The following is a 13,918-nucleotide window of genomic DNA, read 5'->3' on the forward strand; positions in this document are numbered from 1 at the left end:
CCGACCTCTGGGCCTTCCTAACCAGTCCTAAACATTCAAGTCAAAAGCGTCTATGTCTATGTATATGTCATTGCAAACGTCTAAATCATCTCACGGGTCTTGGGGACACACAGCATATTCTTTTTTACTTTTCATTTTGAAATGAAGGAAAGAATCATTGCTATTTTTTACAGCTTTATGGAGAGATAATTGACACAATAAAGGACATATATTTAAAAAGTACAATTTGGGACGCCTGGGTGGCTCGGTTGAGTGTCAGGTCATGATCTTGCAGTCCGTGAGTTTGAGCCCCGCGTCAGGCTCTGTGCTGACAGCTCAGAGCCTGGAGCCTGTTTCAGATTCTGTGTCTCCCGCTCTCTCTGCCCCTCCGCCATTCATGCTCTGTCTCTCTCTGTCTCAAAAATAAATGTTAAAAAATTTTTTAAAGAAATAAATAAGTGAATAAATAAAAAGTACAATTTGATGACATCCATATAACAATCACCACAATTAAGGCCATTGTCCCAAAAGTTTTCTCATGCCTTTGGTAGCCCATACCTCATCCCCAGCAACAAGTGATCTGCTTTCTACCAGTATAGATGAGTTTTTATTTTATATAAATGGTTGCATACCATTTGCAATCTCTTTTTGTCTGGCTTTTTTCATTTAGCGTAATTATTTTTTTACCCCTCCGTGTAGTTGCATGTTATCAGCTGTTCATCTTTATTGCTGAGTAGCTTTCCATTATATGCATGTATCACAGTTTGCTTATTCTGTCATCTGTTGCTGGACATTTGGATTGCTTCCAGTTTGTGGCTCTTACAAATAAAACCACTGTGACCACTCAACGTTCAAATCCTTGTGTGAACATATGCTTTTGTTGCTTTTGGGAAAATACCTAGGATCGGCTGGATCATTACATGATAAGCATATGTTTAATATTTAAAGAAACCACCAAACTGTTTTCAAAATTGGCTGGTTTTTTTCTTTTCATTTGGACAAATGGAAGAAATCCTTGGTGTTTTGCATTTCACAATGGAGCCTTCTTTGCATTTTTTTCTTATATTCCCTAGGAAATGTTTGTCTTCATTTGTTGTAAGTCTTCTGATTTCCTGGGATTTTTGTTTCAGTTATTACATTCTGGCCCTTCTACTGGCCTGTTTATCGTCTGAAAAATAGGGCAAAGTCACTGACCTGGGGATCTTTGGTTCAGAGACTTACTGTGAACATTAATGGAGATTTCAGGAAGTTTTCAAACAAAACACCTCACCTGTGGTGGGCCTAGATTTACTACCTATGTTTGTGAGCGGGGGTGGGATTACGTTGTTTGAAAGTCTGGGATGGGACCCTGGCACGGGAGAAAAACAAAACAAAAGAAGAAGCTCTGTGCCTTTCAGCTGCACTGCGATCTTCTGAGCCCACGCACATTTGTTCCAAGTCTCTTAGATGTCAAGCACAGGAAAATTTATTATGCTCCTCAAAGCCCTCAGTGACTTGTAGCAAGAGAAAGGAGACATTTTTTAAAGCTTAAAAACACTCTCATGAAATGGGGAGAACAGCTTTACAGGACGACTCAGCAACTGGAAGGGGTAGGAGCCAACCGCCCACAGGAAGGAGCAGCCATCATGGGACCTCAGTTTCTGACCTAGCTTGAGCTGTTTGAAAGCACAGAGGCCTTCCTTAAGTTTAGTTTACTCTGATTTCCGAGAAAATTACAACACGAATTCACCAGGAAGATGGATGTCTGAATGACAAGCTTCAAACAGACATGGCCCCTCCGTCCCAGTGCTCTTACTGTTGGGAAGAAAAACTCATTTACCAAAGTCTCTGAAGTGTGAAGGCAAGCTTCTGGCCTCTCTCCCCTGCTTGGCCTCTTCCCTCCAGGCCTTCGACAGGGCAGCCTGCTTGGGAAAGCGAGGAAAATGAAGTCTGATGCCTGGAGTGTGAAGGAAGGTTGTCCAAGGCCTGGGGAGATCAGTCAGCAACCAGGATGGGGCCTCTCTGCCAGAGGGGAACGGAGTTTGGACGGCTGGCTGGAAAGAGGAGAAAAGGACTTTATATTTACTCTGGCTGTCACTCACAATCAGTGACTGAGAGATGAAGGGAACAGTCAGGAGGAGACAGAGCCTCTCAGCAAAGGGAGCCCTGGGAGCTGAGTCACCCATCCCCCTCCCCCACTGCCCTCCTCACTGAAGCCCTCTCCCCAGCCCCCCTGCCTCTGCAAGCCAACTTCACACAGCCTTGAAATGATCTGAGAGTCTGGCTTCAACTGGAAGCGTGTGTTTGCCAAATTCATTCTACTTCTGCCCAGTTAGTTTGAAAATTTTGCCTGGTGTGAGCAGAAGCCCCCAAATGGTAAAGACAGGAGAAGCCCATTTTGTTTATCTGAAGGCATTTGCTCTTTCTCTGCCCACCCCCCCACCTTATAACAACTACAAAATAATGAAAAACCTCATCTTCCCCATTTTCAATCTGATCCTTGTAGGAATCCTAATATCAGTTTTGCAATTCTTATTATCACTGCACACACATTATTCCATGTGATATTACATTGCCATTAGAGGTAGCGAGCAGGCAAGAACGTCCCAGAAACATATGTAAGGACACATATATCAAAGCAATGACAATATTTCGTTATTTAATCTACCACAGGCTGGCTGGCCTAGAGTTGGGAATTCAGTTATATTCAGTAGACACATATGTGAATATACACATACATTATGAATAAACATTCTGTGTGCCTACCTATCTGTACATCTATCTAGACTACATATTGATATAGATATTGTGGTGGGTAGAATTTGAAGGTGGGCTGAGCTTCCCAGCTCCCTGGTGTGCATGCACTTTATAACCCCAGCACTGTGAACATGGTGGGCTTCACTATGTGATTAGGTTAAGTTATGGGGGACAGTTGTCTTTAAGGGAAGATTTCCCAGGTGGGCCTGACCTGTTCACAGGAGCCCTTCAAACCTGGGTCTAGAGGTTGGAGTTCAAAGTCAGGAAGATTCAAAGCATGACAGAGATTCTAAGTGAGGAGGGATTTTCTGTTGAAGATAGAGAGGATCATGTGGGGAGGAATGTGGACAGCCCCTCGGAATGAGAGTGACCCCAGCTGACAGCCAGTAAGGTTCAGTCCTATGACTCCTACCAGGACCTGAGTCCTACCAGAATTCTGACCTACAGACTGTGTGTTATTAAATGGGTGTTATATTTAAAGCTGCTAAATGTGTGCTGATTTGTTATACAGCAGGAGAAAAATATATACATATATAAATATAAATATATACTCTATTTTTAATTTCAGCCGTGTCCCTGGGATATAGTTCCCAAAGATAAAGTGGTTCTAGTTTCTCTTTAAACTCACCAATATATGATCTCATTTTATTTCTCTACTTCGATGGGCAGAAGTTGGTATTTATTAAGCAAGTTCTTGGGAAAACCTTCAGGTTATATGACTGTTCATATCCAATGACACTGAAAAATCCCTTCCTGTTAACACAGCCTGTGAAAACTAGCATAATTGGGTTCTGTGCACTTTTCTAACTTCTAATGCTACCCTAGCTATATCAGTCAGGATTCGACCAGAGAAGGAGAGCTCATGAGCAGGCCCCAAGCTTGTGCCCAAGCTGTTAGCCACAGAGGGAACTTATTTTTCTCGCTGGCTCTCTCTCAGAAGCCTCAGCCCTGTTTTTAAGGATGTCCAACTGATTAAGTCAGGCTGACTCAGATTATCCAGGATAATCTTCCTTACTTAAATACAACTGATTAGGGTCATTAATTACATCTTCAGAATCCCCATACATCAACACCTAGATTGGCATTTGAATAACTGGGGGTTATAGCATGGAAAAATTGACCCAGCAAAAGCCATCACTCCCTTAGCTCAGATATTAGGTCCAGCCTCCTGAATTTTATTTTTCTCTTCTTAAAACATCTTTATCTGTTGTTCTAAGTGCTGGCCTCAAAAATGAGTTGGGAAGTGTTCCTTCCTTTTTTATTCTCTTAAAGAGCTGTGTGATACTGGTATTATTTCTTCCTCAAATGGTGGCTAGAAGTCACTGGTAAAGCCATCTGGGCCTGGCGTTTTCCTTGTGAGAAGCTCTTTTTAAATTTTGAATTCAATGTCTTTAATAGACACAAGGCTCTTCAGACTTTTAACTTCTTTTAGTGTCACTATGAGTAATTCTGTCTTCCAAGGAATTATGGATTTCATCTAAGTTGCCACATTTTTTTGGCATAAAATAATTCATAGTATTCCTTGGTAACTTTTTAGTATCTGTATGTTCTGTAGCAACATCCCTTCTTTCATTTCTGATAATACTTTCTCTTCCTCTCAGTCCTATGAGAGGTCCATTAGGATAGATAGGATTCGTCAATTTTATGGATCTTTTCAAATAACCCACTCTTGGTTTCTTTGCTTTTCTCTATTGTGTGACTGTCTTCCATTTCACTGACTTCACTTTACTATTTCTTTCCTTTTGCCTTCTTAAAGTTTAATTGCTCTTAGTTTCTATCCTTTTTAAAAGATGAAATTCTACCTCACTGATTTTGTAGCATTCTTTTCCAGAGCTGGGACTCCACCTAAGGACTTCTTTGGCTGGTATATTAGGTTTTAGTGGTCATTAGTTCAGCTCTTCCACAAGAAGAGCTTTTAGATCTGTTTTTAGATCTTCTTTTAGATTTTTTTTTTTTTTTGACTTGGGGGTCATATAGAAGTGTGTTGTTTAATTTCTGAATACGTGGGTACTTCCCATATATCATTTTATTGTTGAACTTTTAGTTTAGTTCCATTGTGATCAGATAACATATTCCATACGATTTCAGTCCCTTTCAATTTATTGAGATTTTTAGGGGTCCAGCATATGGTGTCTGTTGGTGAACGGTCCCTATGCACTTCTGAGGACTGTGTATTATTCAGTGAATAATAAAGTGAAGTTTTCTCTAAATGTGTAGTTGGTTAAATTATGTGATAGTATTGCAAATTCTCTACACATTATTTTTTATTTAAGTGTCCAAACAGTAACTAGATAAGAGGCATAAATTCTCCAACTATAACTATAGATTCATCCATTCCTGTTTTTAGTTCTGTGATTTTGCTTCATGTATTTTGAATTTTTGTTCATAGAAACAATGATTTAGCACCCCTATGTCTTTTTATGAACTGAAAGATCTCTCTTGAACTGTACTTTGAATACTAATACAGAGACTTTGACTTTCTTATGGCTGCTATTTACATATCTGTAACTACTCACCGTGTACCTTGCTTTAATATAACAATTTGTTATATCTAATCTAAGAATCTTATAACAAAATATTTTCATTTACCCTCTTCCAGTCACCTGTTTTGTTTCCACATAAGTTTTTACCCTACAATACATTATTATTGCTCTTTTTTTTTAAACATTATCAATGAGAAAAAGCTTTGTGGTTTACCCACATATTCACTGTTTCTAGCAATCTCTGTTCCCTTATGTAAATCCGGGTTGCACTCTGGCATTATTTCATTTTTGCCCTTCTCTCTGAATGACTTCCTTTAGTGCAGGTCTGCTGGCAGTAAATTCCCGCAGCTTTCGTTGATCTGAAAAGTCCATATTTCATCCTAATTTTTAAAAGATACTCATGCTGGATATATAGTTCTAAGCTGACTGTTTTATTCTTTCAGCACATGAAAGATGCTGTTACATTGGCTTCTGGTAGCATTGTGTTTGATAAGACATAAGTAGAGATTCTTATCATTAGTGTCTATGTGTATTTTCCCCCTGCTTCTTTCAAGACTTACTCTTTATCTTGCTTTTTATCAGTTTGAATATGATGTGTTTATGTGGGGCTTTCCTTGTGTGTAACCAGTGTGGATTTGTGTAGCTTCCTGAACTTCTGGATGGATTTTTTTTTAAATCAAAACTAGAAAATTTTCAGACATTTCTTCAAACATTTTTTTGCACAATCTCTTTCCTCTTCTTCTAGGATTCCAATTATTCACGTATCAGACCACTTGCTGTTATTCCCCAAGTCACCAAAGATGTGTATTTTTCCAATGGCTTCTTCTTTCTGTTTAATTTGCATAGTGTCTATTGATCTATTTTTAAGTTCCCTGATCATTTCTTTTTCAGTGTCCGCCTTGTGTTAAGCTCATCCAGGGAATTTCAAATATTGTACTTTTCAGTTCCTGAATTTCTCTTTAGTTGTTTTAGAAAATAGTTTCCATCTCTTCCCTGAGATTATCCATCTGTTCATTCATTCAGTCTGTCTTTTTCTTTATTTTCCTAAATTTATATACATAAATTTTTAAGGTCCTTGTCAGCTAATTCCAGCATGTGTATTTTCCATGGATGTGTTTCTCTTTACTTTTTCTCCCTCCTGGTAATAGCCCACATATTCCTGCCTTTTTGTATGTTTCAAAAATGTCTGTGTTCTGAACATTGTGGCTGTTATGTAGTTGAGAGTTTGCATTATGTTAGCTTTAAAAAAAAATGTTGAGCTTTGTTTTGGCCAACAATTCCTTTACTGGAGACTTAGCTTGATCTTATCAAATCTTGATTTTAACTTTTATTTGGAGGGGTATAGAGTATCTCCCCCCTTATTTTGTGGCCTTTATAGGATCTCAGCAGAATTTTTAGGTGCACAATGAGATCATTCCACTCTGACTGGTTGGAATTCTAAACCGTATCTATCTTTGTCATCTCTAAAATCTGTTCATCGCAAAGGTGAATAGAATCTCTGTTCACCTTACAGCCGAGTAGCTGTTCTCTGCCAAGCCTTTTGGAGTCTTGTTCTGCTTATGTCCATTTTAGCATTTGACCAGACTTAAAGGGGTTCCTATGCATATTTCTTGGGTTCCTTCTCTGTACACTCCCTCTTCTCTGCTTCCCTGCTCAGCAAATTCCAGCTGCCTCCAAAGCTCTGATTTTCAGTATGTGTTTCCTTTGCTCAGGCAGATAACTGATCTCTGCTTGTGCTCTCTTCCCTATGCTACCATTTTGGAAGTGCCCTCAAGATGCCTCAGATGCCAGGATGTATGTGGGGTTCACTTCATGTGTTTTTTTTTTTCCTTTTTCTAAAGGATCACAGATCTGTGTTGTCTGTGGTCCAAAGTCTTAAATATTTCTTCACATATTTTGTCCAGTTTTAGAGATGTTCATACCAGGAGTGTAAGTCTGACGCCCATTGTTCTACCATGGTCAGAATCAGTTTTCTTTAATTATCTTAAACACTTAAAATGTGTAGTTTCTGTCAGATTATTATATCATATATGTAGTTTTTTCATCATGGTGAATTATTTCCTCCTGTGTCTTGTAATTTGGGATTGTGAGCTAATCATTAACAGAACTTTATCTGTGAGAATTCTATAGAGTACAAGCTGAGGACATATTCCTCGGAGTAATTTATTTTCTTTTCTTCCAATGGCCAAGAGTATTACTGTAAATTTACACATTACTTTCTTGTATCATTTAGTTAAAACTTTTTTTTAACCTAAAGCCCAGGTCAGGGACAGGCCCACATTCTTAGTCTCAGTTGAGGGACTTTCTTTTTATCCCCCACACCCAATGCTAGTGAGGGGATAAAATTGATTTTTTCCCCTAGGTTGCCCTTTCAGTTAAGGCAGATAGTGGAGCCTATGAAAGATTCTAGCTTTATTCTAGGATCTTGGTTCTGCCTTTCATGGGCCTGGGCTTTATCTCCCTTCCCTACCTTTCCATCACAGCCCAATTCTTTAGGTCAGTCCTTAGGCGAAACTAACTACTCTTCTCACCACCAGACATCTGTGGAAGCCACAAACATAAACTCGTGAAGTTACATCTCTGGTATCTAGTTTTCTTAGTTTCTGACAGTTGACAATTTCCAAAATGCTTAGTAATACAATTCAAAGATGTTATATTTGCCATCATTTCTTAATGTTTTTAGTAGGAGGAGTTTTAGACTTCTCATTCCACAACATTGCTGAAACCAGAACTTTCTTTTATATATTCTTTAAAAATTAAATATGGCTTAAAAAATTAAATATGTAAGTTACTTGCATGGCCTGGGCCATGTTAATGATCTCAACATGCTCAGTCTTCTGTGATTATTCAAATTTATTGCCAATTGCCTTCTTTTAAGCTTAGGAGAATAATTTATTACTAACATTTGCCCCAATCCAACCGAAGAAAAAATACTTATGATTTTACCGTGTATACAATCCCTCTGAACATAGCCAACTTGCAGCCTCATTGCAGAGACACTGAATCTCAAAGGAAATATCCATCTCATCCATTTAATGGGTGCCTGGAGTCTTTGGTTTTTGAATAGCATAACTAGGTATTATAAGACTAGGAATAAAAATAGGAAACTAAGAATAAGGAAACTAGGAATGCTGAATAGGCTTTTTTCCTTCCCTGTATTTAAGCAAAGCTGATCTTAAATGAATTCAGAAGTTTGAATTCCCTCTCCATCCAGCACCATTATTTCATTACTTAATATACACTTGTGGCATAGATTAGATTTCTGGTACTTCTCTACCAGATTCAATATTTCACTGGAAAATGTATTTTGAAAACACTATTTGTTTTTATTTTGTGTATTCATAATTATGAAATATCAAAAAAGGAAACTCGAAATCTAGGATAAGAAACAAGAACTAGGGGCAGCTGGGTGGCTCAGCTGGTTAAACATCCAACTCTGGGTTTCAGCTCAGGTCACGATCTCATGGTTCATGAGTTTGAGCCCCACATCAGTCTCCATGCTGGCAGTGCTGGACCTGCTTGGGATTCTCTCTCTCCCTCTTTGCCCCTCCACCACTCATGCTCTCTCTCTCTCTAAATAAATAGACTTAAAAAAAAACAAGAACTTACTTAAAACATAAACATTGGTAGGAAATGTCTTTCCCTGTAGTTCTAAACACGTGGCACATAAAATCATGCCTCTCACTCCCCCCCCACCACAAACTATTTGATATGCTATTACAACGCATTTTATAAAAATCTTAATCTAATAAATGGACTACAATATTACTTATCATTTTTGGTAGTTGGGAGTTTGAGTTTCTGTCAGTTAGGATTGCCTTGAGCTGTCCAACAATAAGTTGGGAGACACAGGGTCTGAGAGGGACACAGCAGCTCCATTTTTCTGTCAGGAGTCCAAGTTCTTTCTATGTCCCTGCTCTATCGTCCTTAACATATGCTTCTCGTCTCCATATTTACATGTCCACTATTTGCTTAAAAAGGCTTTTAATGTGAAATTACTGGGCCAAAGGGCATGAATTTTTTAAGGCTCTTTTTATATTCTTTCATAAAGTTTATACTACATCTTTTTTACTAATATACAATGCTATTGGATTCACATTTAAGATTCCGTTTACTTCAGCTTCTCCAATGTGGCATATCATAATTATGGTTACTAGATGTAGAGGTTGTGGCCTTAAATTAGCTCCACTGTGCACCATGCAAGTACAATAGATTGTTTTATTTTTATGAGACACATTCAATTGGGCCCCAAGCTCCCACTTGCTATACTGGTGATGATCCAATATCAGTCATTCCGGAGGAACTTTATCACTTCCTGGAGTTACACAAGAGTCTTAGAGGCTTAACTGACCAGTAGGTGGAGGGCCAGTACTTGAACTCAGGCAGACAGGTTCTAGCACCAAAGCTTTTAAACATTATACTATGTCACAGTTCCAAAGACAAAAAGTAAGTAACATATATCGTCTGAAGTAGAGTTATTGACACAGACAATGCACAATCAATATCTTCATTAAGATAAAAGGATAGATTAGTAATATGATGCAGAACAAGTAGTCACGTGAAAGAAGCAAGTGGACGTATGACTCAAAATAAAGAACACAACGATTAGGACAAAGAAGAAATGGAGAGGCAAAGAACAAACAAATAATCTAGAACTAAAGGTGACAAACTATGGCCCATGGGTCAAGTCTAGCCCACCAACAGACATTTTATTGGAAAAACTGGCAAGCACAAGAAAAGATGTCCTATGTCATTAGTCCTTAGGGAAATGTGAAATCATGGGAAACCCATGGGAAATCCATGGGAAATGGAATCATGATAAGACAATATATTATCTACATACTTATTAGAATAACTAAAATAAAAAATATGATGTGATGGAATGACTTCCTTACCCCTCCCCGAGCTGGACATGGGGTAAGTGGACAGAGGCCTCCAAACAGGGGCCTCACCATGCCTCACCTCTGAATTCATTTGTTCCACATCCCTGCCTCTCCAGTGTCTTCTTCTCCCACTTCTCCTCTCTCTGTGCCTCAGTCTCTTGCCAGAAGAAATGGGTTGAACACTCAGGAAGGCTATCTGAGGAGGGGAGAGGGCTTAGAGGGGAGTTCTGTCCACTCCACACCCCTAGCCACAGGGGCTCCAGCCAGGGCCTGGGGAAGGAAGGAGGTGGCTCTGTGCTGTTTCACTTTAGCCACCCTTCCTGTCCCCTCTTTCTTTACCACTGCTGTTCACGGTGAGTAGGAGGGAGGTGCAGTGTCCAACCCCTGCTCCCAGGTCTGTGTTTACTTGGGTTTTAAATGACTGGTTGGGGGGCGCCTGGGTGGCGCAGTCGGTTGAGCGTCCGACTTCATTCAGCCAGGTCACGATCTCGCGGTCCGTGAGTTCGAGCCCCGCGTCGGGCTCTGGGCTGATGGCTCGGAGACTGGAGCCTATTTCCGATTCTGTGTCTCCCTCTCTCTCTGCCCCTCCCCCGTTCATGCTCTGTCTCTCTCTGTCCCAAAAATAAATAAACGTTGAAAAAAAAATTAAAAAAAAAAAATAAAGAAAGAAATAAAAGTTACAATAGACACCAGAGGGAAAAGCCTCATTATCACATCATGCCACACTATCACACAACACATTGAGGGGATGGTCCCAAATGCTGGCAAGGATGTGGAGAACTGGATTCCTCAGATATTGCTGGTGAGAACATAGAATGATACAGTCACTCTGGAAAACAGTTTGACAGTTTCTGAAAAAACAAAATATGTATTTACCATATGACCCAGCAACCATACTCATGAGCATTTCCTCCAAAGAAATGAAAGCTTATGTCCATGCAAAACCTTGTATATGAATATATGCAGCAGATTCATTGGTAAAAGCTAAAAATTGGAAACAACTCAAATGTCCTTAAATGGGTCAATCGTTAAACATACCGTGGTACTGCTATAGCCAAAAGGAGCAAACCATTGGTACATGTAATAAGTTGAATGCATCTCAAGGGCATTGTGCTGAGTGATAAAAGCCAATCTCTTAAAGTTGCATACGATGTGATTCCATTATAGAACATCCTTGAAATTACAGATTAGAGATTAAGAACAGATTAGTGGTTGGTAGGGGATGAATTTGGCTATAACGGGGTAGCCCAGGGATCTTTGTGGTGCTGGAATACTTCTGTATCTTAACTGCGGTAGTGGTTACATGATATACACATGTGAAATAATTGCATGGAACTACACACACACATGTGCACACAATGAGTACATATAAGATGTGAAATGGGAATAAACTCTGAATTGAATCAATGTCAACTTCCTGGTTAGTTATTCCACTACAGTTTGGTAAGATGCTACCTTTGTGGGAAATCAGTGGGAGTATACGGACCCTCTCTGCACTATTTTCAACTTTCTATGGATCTATGATTCTTTCAAAACTAAAACTTAAGAAGTTTCTTAAGATTCAAAAAAAAAGCCATTAACTAGAAAAAGAAATTGATGGATTGACTTTCATTAAGCATCAATATGAGAGTAAAAAGGCAACCTACAGATTAGGAGAAGATAGTTGCAATGCATACAACTCACAAAGTTCCCATGTCCAAAATATATAAAGAACTTCCATAAATCAGTTAGAAAAAGGCATGCCTGAGTGGCTCAGTGGTTAAGTGTCTGACTTCGGCTCAGGTCATGATCTCACGGTTCATGGGTTTGAGCCCCACATCGAGCTCTGTGCTGACAGCTCAGAGCCTGGAACCTGCTTTGGATTCTGTGTCTCCCACTCTGTCTCTCTCTGCACCCCCCCAACCCCACTTGTGCTCTGTCTCTCAAAAATAAACATTAGACAATTTTTTAAAAAAACAAAGTAAGAAAGAGGCAAACTACCCAACAAAACATAGGCAAAATAACTGAGCTGCCGCTTTACAAAATAAGAAATCCAAATAACATCAAGCATATGAAAAGCAGCACAACATTAGCAGCATACAGAGAAATGCAAAGGAAAACTTCAGCAAGAAAACTCTGTGCTTACCAGAATGGCTAAAATTAGAGAGACTGATTAGAACCAAGAGTTGTTAGGAATGTGAAACAACTTTCTTGTTGCAGTGTAATTGGCACAATCAAGTTAGATAACTGGTTGTCATTATCTCATAAAGCTAAATGCCTGCCTACCCAATGACTCAGCAGTTCCACTCCAGGGGTATGTTTAGGAGAAATGAATGCATACGTCTACCATAAAACAATAGACGGATAATGAAATTGTGGTCTATTCGTACAATGAAATAATATAGAATAATGAGAACAAATGAATCACTGCTACATGAAACATCTTGGGTGAATCCCAGACAAATAACACTGAGTGAAAGAAGCCAGTCATAAGACAGCATATACCAAATTTTTCCATTTTTATGAAATTCAAATAGTCATAAAAGTTGGAATAGAAGTTATCTCTGGGGGCGCCTGGGTGGCTCAGTTGGTTAAGCATCTGACTCTTGGTTTTGGCTCAGGTCATAAGCTCATGGTTTGTGAGATCGAGCCCCGTATCTCCCCTGATAGCACAAAGCCTGCTTGGGATTCTCTCTCTCCCTCTCTCTCTCTGCCCCTTCCCCACCTATGTGCATGCTTTCTCTCTCTCCCAAAATAAATAAACAAACTTCAAAAAAAAAAAGTTACCTCTGGGACCAGGGGTAGGGGTAGGAGTTGACCATACTGAGGCATGAGAAGTCTTCTGTGATGTTGGACGTGTTGTACATCTTGATCTCAGTAGTGGCCACACAGATACATTATACACACGTAAAAATTCATCCAGCTGTATTCTTGAGATGAATGTTAAACCTCAATAAAAAATTTTTTTTCTAAGTAGGTATTATGTAACAATCTGAGAAAAAAAAATCTATCTTTGGAAATACAAATTCAACCATTTTAGTGTAACCCTGAATGTGAAATTAAAATGTCTTAAAATTCCTCTTCACGTTTGTTAATTACAGGATGAAACTTCTCAGAAAAACAAAGCAAAAAACAAATTCATCCAAACAGAGCAGCCACAAACACTTTCAGGCCACTCCCAAAAGTTTATATTTAGGGCTTTTTCAGACTGCAGGAACTAAATTCCATTACATACTTGAAAGTCTTTCCTCTGCCAGATGCAGGACCTTCCTGTTTGCCACTGTTAACTTAAAGGTGCTAAATTCAGATGCTTTCAAACTGTGTTTCTCTAGAGATCACCCTTCTTTCTATAGATGGGGCAATTAAAACAACTTCTTTTCTTCTGCCACTAGCCCATAGATATCATAGTTGAGAATGTAAGGGGTTTGGAAACAGGATATTTAATGGGGTCAGGGAAAGTATGTTTTTCACTAGGAATTGTGCTAAATTTTATTTACGCTAGATGAAAGATTCATTGTTGACTTTCGCTGGGATCAGTGATAGTTGATGGTGTTTTACCTTTTTGTGGTATACCATACGGCATGACTCCAAGGATTCCTCAGTATAATTTTAACCAGGATCCATTCTTGAAAGTTTTTGTGTGTTCTTGTTTAAAAAAAAAAAAGAAAAGCCAAATGTTTTTTTCCATATCAACCACATCCAAAATAGCTCTGTATCCAAAAGTGAGAATTAATTTTATATTGAAAAGGAATGGTGAACTTTGCCACAGTGGACACCTATGACTTTGTCTTCACATCATGCCCATTCTTCTGAGAACGGCTGTTCCACTACTGCCCTGAGGTTCCCATCCACGATCTG

This window comes from Leopardus geoffroyi, chromosome C2, assembly GCF_018350155.1.
Source record: "Leopardus geoffroyi isolate Oge1 chromosome C2, O.geoffroyi_Oge1_pat1.0, whole genome shotgun sequence".
NCBI lineage: Eukaryota > Metazoa > Chordata > Mammalia > Carnivora > Felidae > Leopardus > Leopardus geoffroyi.